This window comes from Lepisma saccharinum, chromosome 18 (genome assembly GCF_977018435.1).
Source record: "Lepisma saccharinum chromosome 18, izLepSacc3.1, whole genome shotgun sequence".
In the NCBI taxonomy this organism is placed as follows: domain Eukaryota; kingdom Metazoa; phylum Arthropoda; class Insecta; order Zygentoma; family Lepismatidae; genus Lepisma; species Lepisma saccharinum.
This window is the reverse complement of record NC_139246.1, coordinates 58,384,315-58,396,362: the sequence shown is the minus strand read 5'-3', so window position 1 is coordinate 58,396,362 and position 12,048 is coordinate 58,384,315. Positions and strand designations below refer to the sequence as shown.

Sequence of the window (12,048 nt, the reverse complement as noted above, 5' to 3'; positions counted from 1 at the left end):
TGTTAGAAAGCATAAACTTTAATGTAGGCCGACACAGTGCAAGAAACCGAAAATTATTCTACAGGGAGAGTCAAGGGTCAACACGCATAGGTTTTCACCTGCAGTGCGCATGCAGGACACGGAGAATGAACTATTAAAAACTGTAGACTTTGATATGTTCACAGACTCACGTAGTGTGCTGAAAAAAGATAATCACAACAATAAGTTCATAAATTGATGTGAATATTGTGTACATAGACGTTCATATTTTCACTTTTTTTCTCTTGTTATTTATTCACAGTGCATTATGTTCAACATAATTGGGAAATGTATCCTGTGCTGAACAAATAAATAATAATAATAATAGACAAGGATTAGCATTACGAGTCGATAGTGTGTGGGCAAAAAGTAGGGGGGAACTGCCCCTCTAATTGAAGCCACTGTGTGCGGGTAACAGTGTCGTCAGACATTTTGTTTTGTTTAGAGCTTTGAAGAACACCATAACTTGGAGGTAGCGGGAATCGACAGAAAACATTTTTCAAACATGCCACTCACTGAATTGTTTCGTCACCAAACCGAGTAAAAATGCCTCTGTTAGATATAAAAATCATGTTTTTTTTTTAAAAAAAAAGTTTAATTTAGGCACATAAACCTAAAATAGGTTCTAACAAGCGAAATAGGTTATTTTAGGCACAATGAAACCATCAGTTGATGCGTTTTTAATTAAATGCTGACATAAATTATTTCTAATTTACCTGCAAAGGAAAAAAATAGGTTAAAAACCTAAAATCCGAGATCTAATCATCATTCATCCTCACCGTCACAAGCCAAAAGTTAAAGTAAAGTGAAGCTAAATAACGAGAATGAAATGAAATCAAACAATAATCTGGCAATACTATACACTGGACTGGAACCATTCTCGGTTTCATACACGAATTAACCAGCGAACCAGTACTACAATGTAATGTAATAGATTTATAATGGTTGGTTTGAAATTTTAAAAAGAACCTTTTGTGTATACTGTAATGAGATTCTTTTCAACGTCAACCTCTTGTGTTTAACAAATTACGTTGAGATGGTACATGGAGTAGCTACACTTTGGATTGTAGGTTTTAGGGGGTACTGAATCCCTTTCCAAAAATAGGCTAAGAGTATGAGGTTGCCAACGAATTTAGGACAGTAAGAAAGGGTTGAAAAGTATTGTAGGAAAGTCTGTATAAATAGCAAACACACCCCCTCAAATTAACATGCCCCAGACCCAGAGGCGCAACCACGAATTCTTGTCGGGGTGGGGGGGCAAGTACAGAATGAACGTACCATAATAATAATAGTAGTGGTGGAAGTAGTAGTAGTAGTGTGTTAGTAGTAGTAATAGTTGTAGTAGTATCAAAGGCGTTATTATCCTCGTAAATCACGCAAAAATGAGATAGATGTCGGTACTAAAGCATTTGTGTTGCAACAAACAATTTGAAATATTTTTCAACACGTTCAATTTCATATGAGCTAATAATGAAAAAAGCGCACAAACTGTATTTTTGAAAGACAGAAAATGCATGACTAATATAATTATTTTTGCACATATGACATGCATAGCTCTCATGTACGACATATGTTTTACACATATGCAACATGTTTATGTTAACACTAAATTGTGAACGTATTCAAAGTTTCTTTAATACACACACAACACACATATACGTATACGTGACATATTACTTAAATACATTACATAATCAATTCATCCGCCTCATAACAAACCAACAGCAAAAAGCAAAAATGATATAAATTGTGCCTCAAATGTGCTACTTCTTTTCCTCCAAACAATTATTCATGCATTTAAGACAAAGCTCTTTAGCAGCTACAGTCTGAAGCTGGTTTTACTTCTCTCTGGCAATTTACAATGCACTACAGAAAAGAATCATATTGCGAGCGAAGCGAGTGAGAAAATTTTTAGATCCAAATCTTTGCAAATTCAAAACAATATTGATTTAATAGGGTGCAAATAATTTCACTGGCCACCATGTTATTCTCTCTTACATTTTGTCGTTTAGATCGTTCAGCGCCCAGGGCCGACTCCCTTCGTCCCCCTAGCTACGGCTCTGAACTTGGCGAGAAAAGCAGGTAGCCTATAGCGAGCGAAGTGAACAAGAAAATTTTACGAAATGTATTTTCATTTGTATAAAGTTTGAAATTGAGTGGGGAAATTACCCCTCTGTGCCCCCCCCCCCCCTTGCAGGTGCCCTTGGCCGTCTGGAAGAAAAATGTAAGACACGTGAAAACTAATTCCATTTTGAATATCCTTTTGTCTTGTTACTCTTAGATTCTGCTATGGACCGTGTTAAAAATGTAAACATAAACATTGGTGAGGTCTTGCCCGGTGCCCCCGGAACTTCCGGTTTAGGGCAGTTCCCGTTGTTTCCAGTGCAGATTCACCGGCATACGAAGTAAGAAATGAGCGCTTGTTTTCATCAATTGTGCGACGATAGTTCTACTATGAAGGAGTGGACGTCAAGAATCCGTCGGATGATCAACTGCAGAGCAGATTATTAAAACATGACGTGTCTTTGCGGCCGCCAGTTGTATAGCATACTAGCACTACGTATCTCATGTACAGTGGGATCCATGAATATTACCGCGCAAATTATCTATCACCATGTTCGTGCACTTTATTTGACCCAATAAGAGCTTCAAGAATTAAAAGAAAACTCAAAACAAGCTGTTGACTACTTCTGCACTAGCATACAAAAAATCCATCGTTTAAAGACACATACGATGTAAGAGGAAAAAAAATAACGAAAATAGTCATGGACAATGTGCAAGGTAATACTCATGGATCCCACTGTACAAGCACGACGAACTGAAAACGTACGAAAGTTTAGATATATTCACTTATTTTGTAAATGGAAAAGTGAGGGAAAGAGAATTCTGTAAAGCTAGTGATATTATTATATTATAAAGTAGTATGCTTAAGTGAATCTTTGCCAACATTTCTGCAGAAGTAATGACACATGCAAATGCTAGTAAAAATGTGTGCTTTCAACTTCGCCTTTCCGCCTGAGGGATTTAGGGAGAACCTATGATATGGCATGCTACTTTCACTTGCACGAATTTACTTCAAACAACAAGGGAGTTTTCAGACTGAAGCGACCAGCGATATCAAGATTTCGCACAGAAGCATTGGATCTAAAGCAAACCATTCACCACGTTTCCGTAATGGACATTTCCACTGTGACATGAAAAACGTTTTAAATCCATTCACTTTACAGATAATGACACAAACATGAGATGTGCAAAATATCTCGGCGATATTTGTTTCGGTTCTCGAGAAACACGCCTTCAAACACCGCTGAAATTCACCTACTACGTCACGGATTTGAAAACGTCCTCGCCACAGACAGGAGGTCCTCTGACGTCATCACTTAGAAATGCGTGCAGGCGGGGCTTCTGCTCGTCCCGTCAACTTAGCATGAGCGGCGGAAGCGGCAGTAAAGTCACTTGTTACTGTGTAAAACAAGTATCTTGTAACTTCCAGTGCAAAAATCTGTGCTTCATTTCGTGGAGATGAATTATGCCCTAGCAGTATAGTAGTATTTACTATAATTCAGCCACTCGGTAGAGGGTTTTCCCATTAGGGTGACAAAGCAAACCTTGTAACAGTCAATGGCTGAACACGTGAACAGCCTTGTTCATTGCGAATAGACAGGTTAGTTCTAACTGGCAAGAACTTAATGTTATAGGAATGCCTTTTCTGGAATTACAATTATTTTCGTCATAATATTTTCTTCACAAATTTTAAGATAATACTTTTAGAACACACTGGTTTACACGCCAATTTCTGCAATATAAGAGGTGATACGGTATAAAAAGATACGGTGAGTTTTTAAATGTCCTGCAGTAAATGACAGTTTTCTTCAGTTAATATATATATTGCAAACTTTTGTATTTAGCCTACTTTTACGTCGCTTTTCCGTTCACTTTGTTTAACCGCAACGATGAGAACGCATAGTTAATTTATTATGTATCATCTCTAACATCACATTTCTTCCCACTTTTGGCTAATCGCTACAATGAAGATAAATAACTACAAGCAGTATTCGAAGTCGGGGTGCAGGAGTACACCCCCCCCCCCCCGACACACACACTACCACCAACTGCACAATCTAAGTATCACCCAACCTGCCATGATAAGAGACGAAATTTTCCTTCTGTCCCATCTCATTTCGAAAACATTCACTTGTCCCATCTCCTTTTATGAGACGGTGAGCAACACTAACATTAACAATAGAAGCATCTCCCTAGAGTCCCTAAAGTCTCGAGGAAACATCCTCCCATGTAACAATTTCCAGTTCAATGAAATGTCACTCACAAGGAAACAGTCATGCCCAGGTCGAGAGTCAAACCTGGAACATGCGACTTCCTCAGATAAATCATGTATTTTGTGTATAATAATTACAACGCCAGTTCATTCCTGGTAATTCTGAATCTGCAGTTTGGTTTGCATATATAAGCAGGATAATATTTAGTTTTCGAGGGCTGTACAGTCGAAACGAGGAGTAAAAAAAAAGTAATAAAAAAAATATTAAGGAAGTTTTTTTTTTGTATTTATAATGATAAGCCTTTGCATATGTTGTTAATTCTATATTTTTCTAGACTTGAGACGAGAACGAGAATTGCCCTCCCAAACCTAGACGGATGTTTATAAATGGAGACGAGACTGTCAATGAGACATTTCCAAATAAACACGAGACAGACATTTACAACTCTCGGGAACGAGACCAAAGCTGCCATTTCTCGTCTCGATAGGATCAACTTTTGGTATGATTAGGGTTGCTTTATTTCGTAAGTGAAAATCCAGAACACTGCTGGCCGAAAGCTTGTTGGGAAGCATGGGGGGAGGGGATGTTGGACCCGACAAAGTTGTGTGTATGTAGTCACGAAGTCACGCTAGTATTGATACTTTTCTGTTCATCTTGTGTCACTAGGTTTTTAAGAACCAAATATCTTTAAGATGACTCATGTGGGAAAAATTACTGATGTGACAGTCTCAATGTAGTTTCTTATCGCAGAAATTCCGAAACTATCAGGAAATTGCAGATATTGGTCTGCAGTCCCATCTGGTGTGTGGAATTACGAAATTTCCTTCCCATCCGTATCCCGTCCTATACGTCTCTAATTTAAGAGAATGAAATAAGTCTGAAGGATTTTTTTATGAACAAGCGGATAGAACAAGGAAACTGGTAATTTTAGTGAACCAAAAAAAAGAGGGGGTTGGACCCGTTGAATCCCCGTTAAATACGCCCATGGTTATACACATTATTTCCTTGTAATAATTATACATAAACTAAGTATAGATATGTACTGTGCAACTAATGTAATCTTCTCAGTGTATTTTCTCTTATCTGCACAAAAATATTTGATCATAATTTGCGCAACAGAAATGGAACACAAACTGAAATTGCTTTATGGAAAAGAAAATTAAATAGGCTTTATAAATAAAGTGAAGAATGTGAAAATTCCTATTTTGCACTACATAGGTTACGGTAAATATCGATAAATATAAGTTTAAAAAATATTTTTGAGTGTCTGGTCAGCAACCAATTTTATAAGCAATACTTTTCGCATGGCCTGAGAACACACAGGCAGCTGAACCCTTTCATTTATCTTGCACGTGAGCAGCACGGATATTTCATAGAAGAATGATCATTACAAAGCATAGCTTTCCTTTCTCCTATCGCTCCTTCTTCCATTATTTAAATCGGTATAGATTTGTAAAACTCCTTCGCACGTGTTCGCTCACCGTGGGCTACCCATCCGGAACTGGACGCTCGAAGCAGACGACAAACGAGCTCTCCCTAAGGAGTGACGTAGTAACATGGCGGCGGCGTGTTTTCAGCGCAACGCTAGCCTCCCAACTTTGGAAGTCTCGTTTCTGCCTTGAACTGGACGCAGAGAAACGCGAGAACTTGCAGGGGTCATTTTTCCAGGGTGTAGTTTTTAAAATTGTTGTAAAAAAAATTGAGTGGAAATGTCCATTAACAAGCCGGGGTAACACAATGCACAGTATTGATAAAACGGCCCAATCCGAGCGACATGAAAGCGATAAGCGACACCTGCAATTTGTCGTGTCGCTTTAATTCGGAAGGTGTTGTTTATATTTTAATGTTGGTTTTCAAGAGACACGTATGGCTTCAGTCTGAAAGCTTCCTTTCGAACCAATTCACCACGAGAAAATGCACGTGTCGCTTGGACTGGCCTCTTTTCTCAGTATTGTGCATCGTGTCGCCTCGGTCTGTTGTACTCGTATGCAAGGTGGATTGTTTCCTTTAGAATAAGGGGCCGTTGCTTGTCGCTTCGGTGTGTAATCTCCGTGCCACTTGAAAGTGAATCCTCGGTGATCAACGAAATGTATCGAACCGAAGGGACGCGACAAGCTGCACGTGTCGCTCAGATTCCCAATGGCGTGTATTGTGCCGCCTGAACTTGATTTCCCATGGACGGTAAATGCTTATTTATAGACTAAATGGGACTGTGTCGCTTGTCACTTCGGTGTGAACCACTGCTGTCGCGTGTCGCTTCGGTTTGAAACCTTACTAAGAGCAGTTCTTTTCACCACAACACAATACGCAGATAAGCGATCAACATGCTTGTAACAAAATGCAAGTCGCACAAATTTGCACGGGTACCAATCCTGTTTTCGTTATGCTTGTATCCACAGGTGTCGTCTCTCTACGTCCTTCGGAAACCTACGAAGTGATACTTGACTCAATAAATTTGTTCCCGATTGAACTGTGCAACCATATGCTATACAGCTGATACGCTATTTCCTTGTAAAAGAATCTCCACTTTGCCGTTTCATATTATCGTCCATTGCATCGTAAGCGTAACCAGATGTTCCAGGAGAGCCAGACGAGTGCGCATGCTCCGCAGTAGCTCCGCCTTTAACACCGTCTATTCTTGTTTGTTTTTTCAACTCAATGTTTGCCCTCCTAATACTTGATTTCCATGCAAGGTTGGGCAATGCCCCCCTGCCCCCTTTGGTTGTGCCACTGCCCAAACCACAGATTAGGTCCCTAGACCCAACTTTTTTTCGGAGACCCAACAGTATGCTATATAATCTGTGGTACGCAATGGTACGAAGAAAATAGACAATCGGAACAAAAGAAATCAAAACTATTAAAAAATGAATCTTTTGAAAATATGGTGGAGACATTTTTAAAAAAAAGTTTATTCCTCTTTTCTTCATGCACCGCCCAAATAATATTTCGCAATATGCACAAAGAAAAACGAAGATCATTTATTGTGGACTGATAAAGTGAACAGTCTGCAAAAGCAGGTAGTCACAAATTAAAAAAAGTAAACAGTCTATGGTAATTAGTAGTACTTTACCATTTACTGTAAGGTCAGATGCTAGTATAAGTCTTCGTTCGTTAATTTAGGGTAAAGTGAGGTCATAGGTCACTCACCCCAAGCTAATCAATCACATCTTGGTATTTTAAGTTTTCCCCCAGGTGGAGTAACGCGTTATTCAACGAAATTGTGTCAAGCAACATTTGGTGTCCTTGATTGTTGTTAATTTGAATAATATAAGACCTGCAACGATAAAATAAGAAATTGCATGTTACAAGCGTCAAGCAAAGATGTTCAAGATTATCACGTGATAGGGTTGAGACGCATGCGTGTTTTTGTTGAGCATGAGAGGATGTGTTGATCGTGATCTTCGCTGATTCTGTCTTCGGTGTCGGTTTAGGTAGTGGCACAGTAAAGTTAGCTGAAAGAGTGTCGTATTTTTACCTTTGAACTTCAGGAAATGAGGTAATGAAGTGAGTATAGTATTTGTTATTTCATGTTCAAACCAAAATTACACACAGTCTTAATATATTATTAGAGTGCAGTACCGTAACATGAACTACCTTTCAGCTGTTGTTTTGACCTAGGGCGGGTGTTTTCTACTTTCGCTGCTACTTTGTATTAGGGCAGTGGCAAGTCATAGGATGCTTATGTTGTCTGAACCATACTTTCATAGAACTGATTCCCATCAGGAATATAATATTGTATGGTGTTTTGAATTCTTCAAATCGGGTAAATGAATGAGATCATTGAACTATCATTTGAGCGTCAACAGTCGATACCTATGGTGCACAGGTTTTAAATTTCTTCCGTAAACAATTTACTGATTGTCGCAAAGAATGACGGAAGCAAAAATCAATAATTCAATATTTGAATTGCATTTTTTGTATCAAGCTAAAAGTTAGTTTGTTGTATTTATATGAAAAACCACTAGAAACGAGATATTAATCAGGCGGCGTGATTCATAAATTTCGAGTGTGAACCAAATTGCCATATGCTTACGATTCAGATTTCTTGTAATTATTAAATTGTGTGAACCATTCACTAACACTTTCATTGCAACACTGTGTAAAATAAATTTAATATGTTTTGTAAGGTAGATGATGTACCACACATGCATGACCTTTACACCTCTAATTTTATTACATTTTTAAAAAATATACCTTGATTGAATTTACCATGCATTGTGTAGATGGTACGTTAAAATCGGAGAATGTCAAGTTATAAGTGGTCATTCTTGTCACATGTATTATTTGTCCCTTTAACTCATTGCACTTGCACATGGTAAACATTCCTTGGAAAAGTGTAATGATATAACCACATTGAAATTTTGTCTATTCTTTGCTGATAATGTGTTCTGGAAGTTAACAATTTTTTTCACCGAGAATGAAAATTTGAGAGGCCTGTTGAAAATTATGATAAAATACTGGTAACAGTTAGATATAGCGAAAACACATTTCTTCAAATTTACAGGAGAAAACACGGAAATCTACTTACGGAATTGAGTTCCTGTGGAGTTTAGGAAGCTGGGAATAGTGTTTTTCCATTTGTGCAACTTATTTGGCTGGTAAATAATGTAATTTTCAACATTCATGTATCTCCATTGCACGATAGCTCGTGCCACCATTACCGTCGACTACGTGGATCAAATGTTCCATGCGTTTGATTATGTAACCCCCTGTCAGTATAGCAACCACACGGTAGTTTTACAAGATGATGTGTGAGCAAGTTTTTTTCCAATTTAATTTTCTGTTTGCCTAACCTAACCTTCCATAAATGGTTTGTGGATCAATTTTAGCCTAAAAACCATCATTTTTCGGTTAATAAGTGTTAGTGTAGCAACCACGCGGTAGTTTTACAAAATGACGTGTGAGTGGTTTTTTTTTCCCCCCAATTCAATTTTCTGTTTGCCTAACCTAACCTTCCGTGAATTTTCGCTTAAAAAACGTTTGTGAATAGTTTGTGCGGCATTTATCGGTTCATAAGTTTGGTAACACTGCATATCAGCTGACGATAGACAACGTGAGTCAAGATTTGGCCGCCAATTAGCAACAACCAATATATACTTATAATGTTAAAAATAACGCTTTTTTCATTGAAAAAAAATAATCCCAAGTTGAAAAATGTTCCGCTATGCACATGAGGTAAGTACAAATGAAATTAATTTGAAAATAAACGAGTTAAATGTGTTTCTGCTATATCTAACTAGTACCAAAATACTTTTTGCTGCTTCAGCCAAATGGAAGAAGGATTGCTTAAGTAGTAATAAATCAGGAATGACTGAAGATGACCGGATCCTCTCCGATTTTCTTCATATTTGGCATACTCACTAATTGAGGCCTCCTAATCACGAATCTGAAGTTAAAAGGGTAAGACTGCAGAATATGGGCTGCTTAGGAGGAACGCAGTTTATAATTCTTTTGGTAATGTTTTGTAGTTAGTAATCGGTTAAAGTAAGTTTGAAGGTGAGGATTTTTTTTTCTTTGAAAAAAAAAACTAGAAATACATATCCAGGTTGGGCACTCTTGGAAGGAAAAAGTGACATGGTGGCGCACATTCCTGTACAAATCTAGTGAAAGCAAAAAATGCCTACGTTGTTAGGTAGCTAGGTTTAGTTCTCTTAGCGTGAATAATAATTGTCATTGTATTTATGCTAATGAAACCTAACCTAACAGGCCTAACCTAACCTTGTAGGCATTCCTCGTCGAAATAATAAAAGTAACTGTGCGTAAACGATGTGGACGCGTACGAATAGAGAAATGCATTGCTTTTGCTTTTAGTAGGGTAGCAGGAAAAACGTTTTTTATTGAATTTATGCTATTGGAACCCAACCTGACAGACCTAACCTTGTAAGCATTCCTCGTCTGAAATAATGAAAGAACCTGCGTGTGTGGGTGGAATCCGGAGCGACAAATCAACTTGAATTCAGCTAAACGAAGGGTCTCACTTATCGCACAACACTTGAGCAACCTTGTGTTCTGACGTCGCGGGAAAAAAGGTTTTTTATTTTAGACTAGCTTAGTTTAGTTCTCTTAGCCCAAAGAATAATTTTTCATTGTATTTATGCTAGTGGAACCTAACCTAACCTCATAGGCATTCCTAGTCTGACGTCGGAACACAAGGTAGCAAAACTCTTGTGAGGAGAGGAAGACCCCGAAACAAATGACAGCAACTGTGCGTAAACAATATTGATGCGAAAGAATGGAGACATGCATTGCTTTTAGCAGCAGGAAAAAACATTTTTTGCATGCAATAATATTATAGTAATTGGAAAAGTAACACCGGAAAATGGAAGTAGAAGGTACGTACTTTCAGGGGATATAACTTTTGTTCGTCTATTTAGAGGAGAAAAGCAGCCCATGTTCTGCAGTGAGACCAAATTTTTTGTTTCACAAGCAAATATATATATATATATATATATATATATATATATATATATATTCCTGATACTACCATGACACAAAATTTTAACTATGTTTGCCTAACCTAACCACACGTCAATGGTTCGTGGGGCTAGCGTCAATGGTTCGCAATTATTTTGCAATTTCTAGATCCTGATACTACCACGACATGAAATTTTAACTATGTTTGCCTAACCTAACCGAAACTAACCTAACCACACATCAATGGTTCACAATTATTTTGCAATTTCTAGACGTTTCCGAGAAATTTTAACTTCAGATTCGTCATTAGCAGACCTCAATTAGTAAGTATGCCAAATATGAAGAAAATCTGAGAGGGGTCCGGTCATCTTCAGTCATACCATAAATCAAAACAAGAAATGTGTACAAAAGGTAACAAACAGCCTACAATATTTACACATATTATTTTGTATATAATTGGTTTTAATGGAATAAAGTCGTCAAAGTGGCATAGTGGCTACTGCTGTCGCCAGTGCTGGGGATGGTATCCTACCGTACACCCTCGAAAATTTTGACTTTCTCTTTTAAATCTACAGATTTTGATATTTTACAAATCCTGAAATTTATTTCATGATGTGGAAACCAATAAGAGAGAGATTTATCCTCGAAGTATCACCAGCGTACATCCAATTCCTCACATCCCAGTACACTTTCACCATTTTTTAATGGAAGTTTTATTCTACATGCATAAAAACATGCAGCTATTTGAAGAATAACGTAAATTTACTGTTGTCATCGAAGAAACATTCCTAACCTAACAATGTAAAATTACCTATACCTTTGAATACCTTGCCAAATCAATCGATCACATATTCAAGGAAATCATTGTAACAAAAGCACATGCATACCTTGAAAATATGGGCCAAGGTCCTTTTATGTAATTGCGATTTCATTTTCCTACACATGCATTTTTTACATAGTTTGATTTCTATTTATGTCTGTTATACTGAACGGAACTCCAACTGGCGGCTGACCTTGAAGTCTATTTCCGGCCCTTTCTGTCCCCCAATCATTTATGGACGCATGTGGTTCGATGGGTGTCAACAACCTCAGTTGCGAAGTAAAAGCTGAAGGGATCACATCACTCTCCCGAAGCAATGTTGCCAAGCATACTAATGTTTTTGCCAGGTACATTTATATGACTGTGTGTCCACCTGCATTCCGACCTGTGGGTGGTTCTTAAAGAAACTTCATCGTTCAGGACCGGATGTGCAGTTGTACCATTAACATATGCTGATTTTTGATGCTGACAATATTGTTGCCCCAGAAGACTCTTTCTCGCCTTATGGTACGTTTGGCA

At 37.9% G+C, this 12,048-nt stretch overlaps 1 protein-coding gene across 3 annotated transcripts in view; it reads left to right on the top strand.

The window, feature by feature from the left end:
- Window positions 1–12,048, top strand: part of LOC146002596 (1-acyl-sn-glycerol-3-phosphate acyltransferase gamma-like) — a 118,711-nt gene that overhangs the window by 21,887 nt on the left and 84,776 nt on the right. Inside the window, exon 1 of one of the 3 annotated variants that reach the window (XM_083140545.1) lies at window positions 7,639–7,791. The exons of 1 other annotated variant lie outside the window; for it this stretch is intronic. The gene's annotated coding sequence lies outside the window, so the exon portion shown is untranslated. Of the gene's footprint in view, window positions 1–7,638; window positions 7,800–12,048 lie in introns of those variants that run through there. One more of the 3 variants, XM_083140542.1, reaches the window with a different exon arrangement.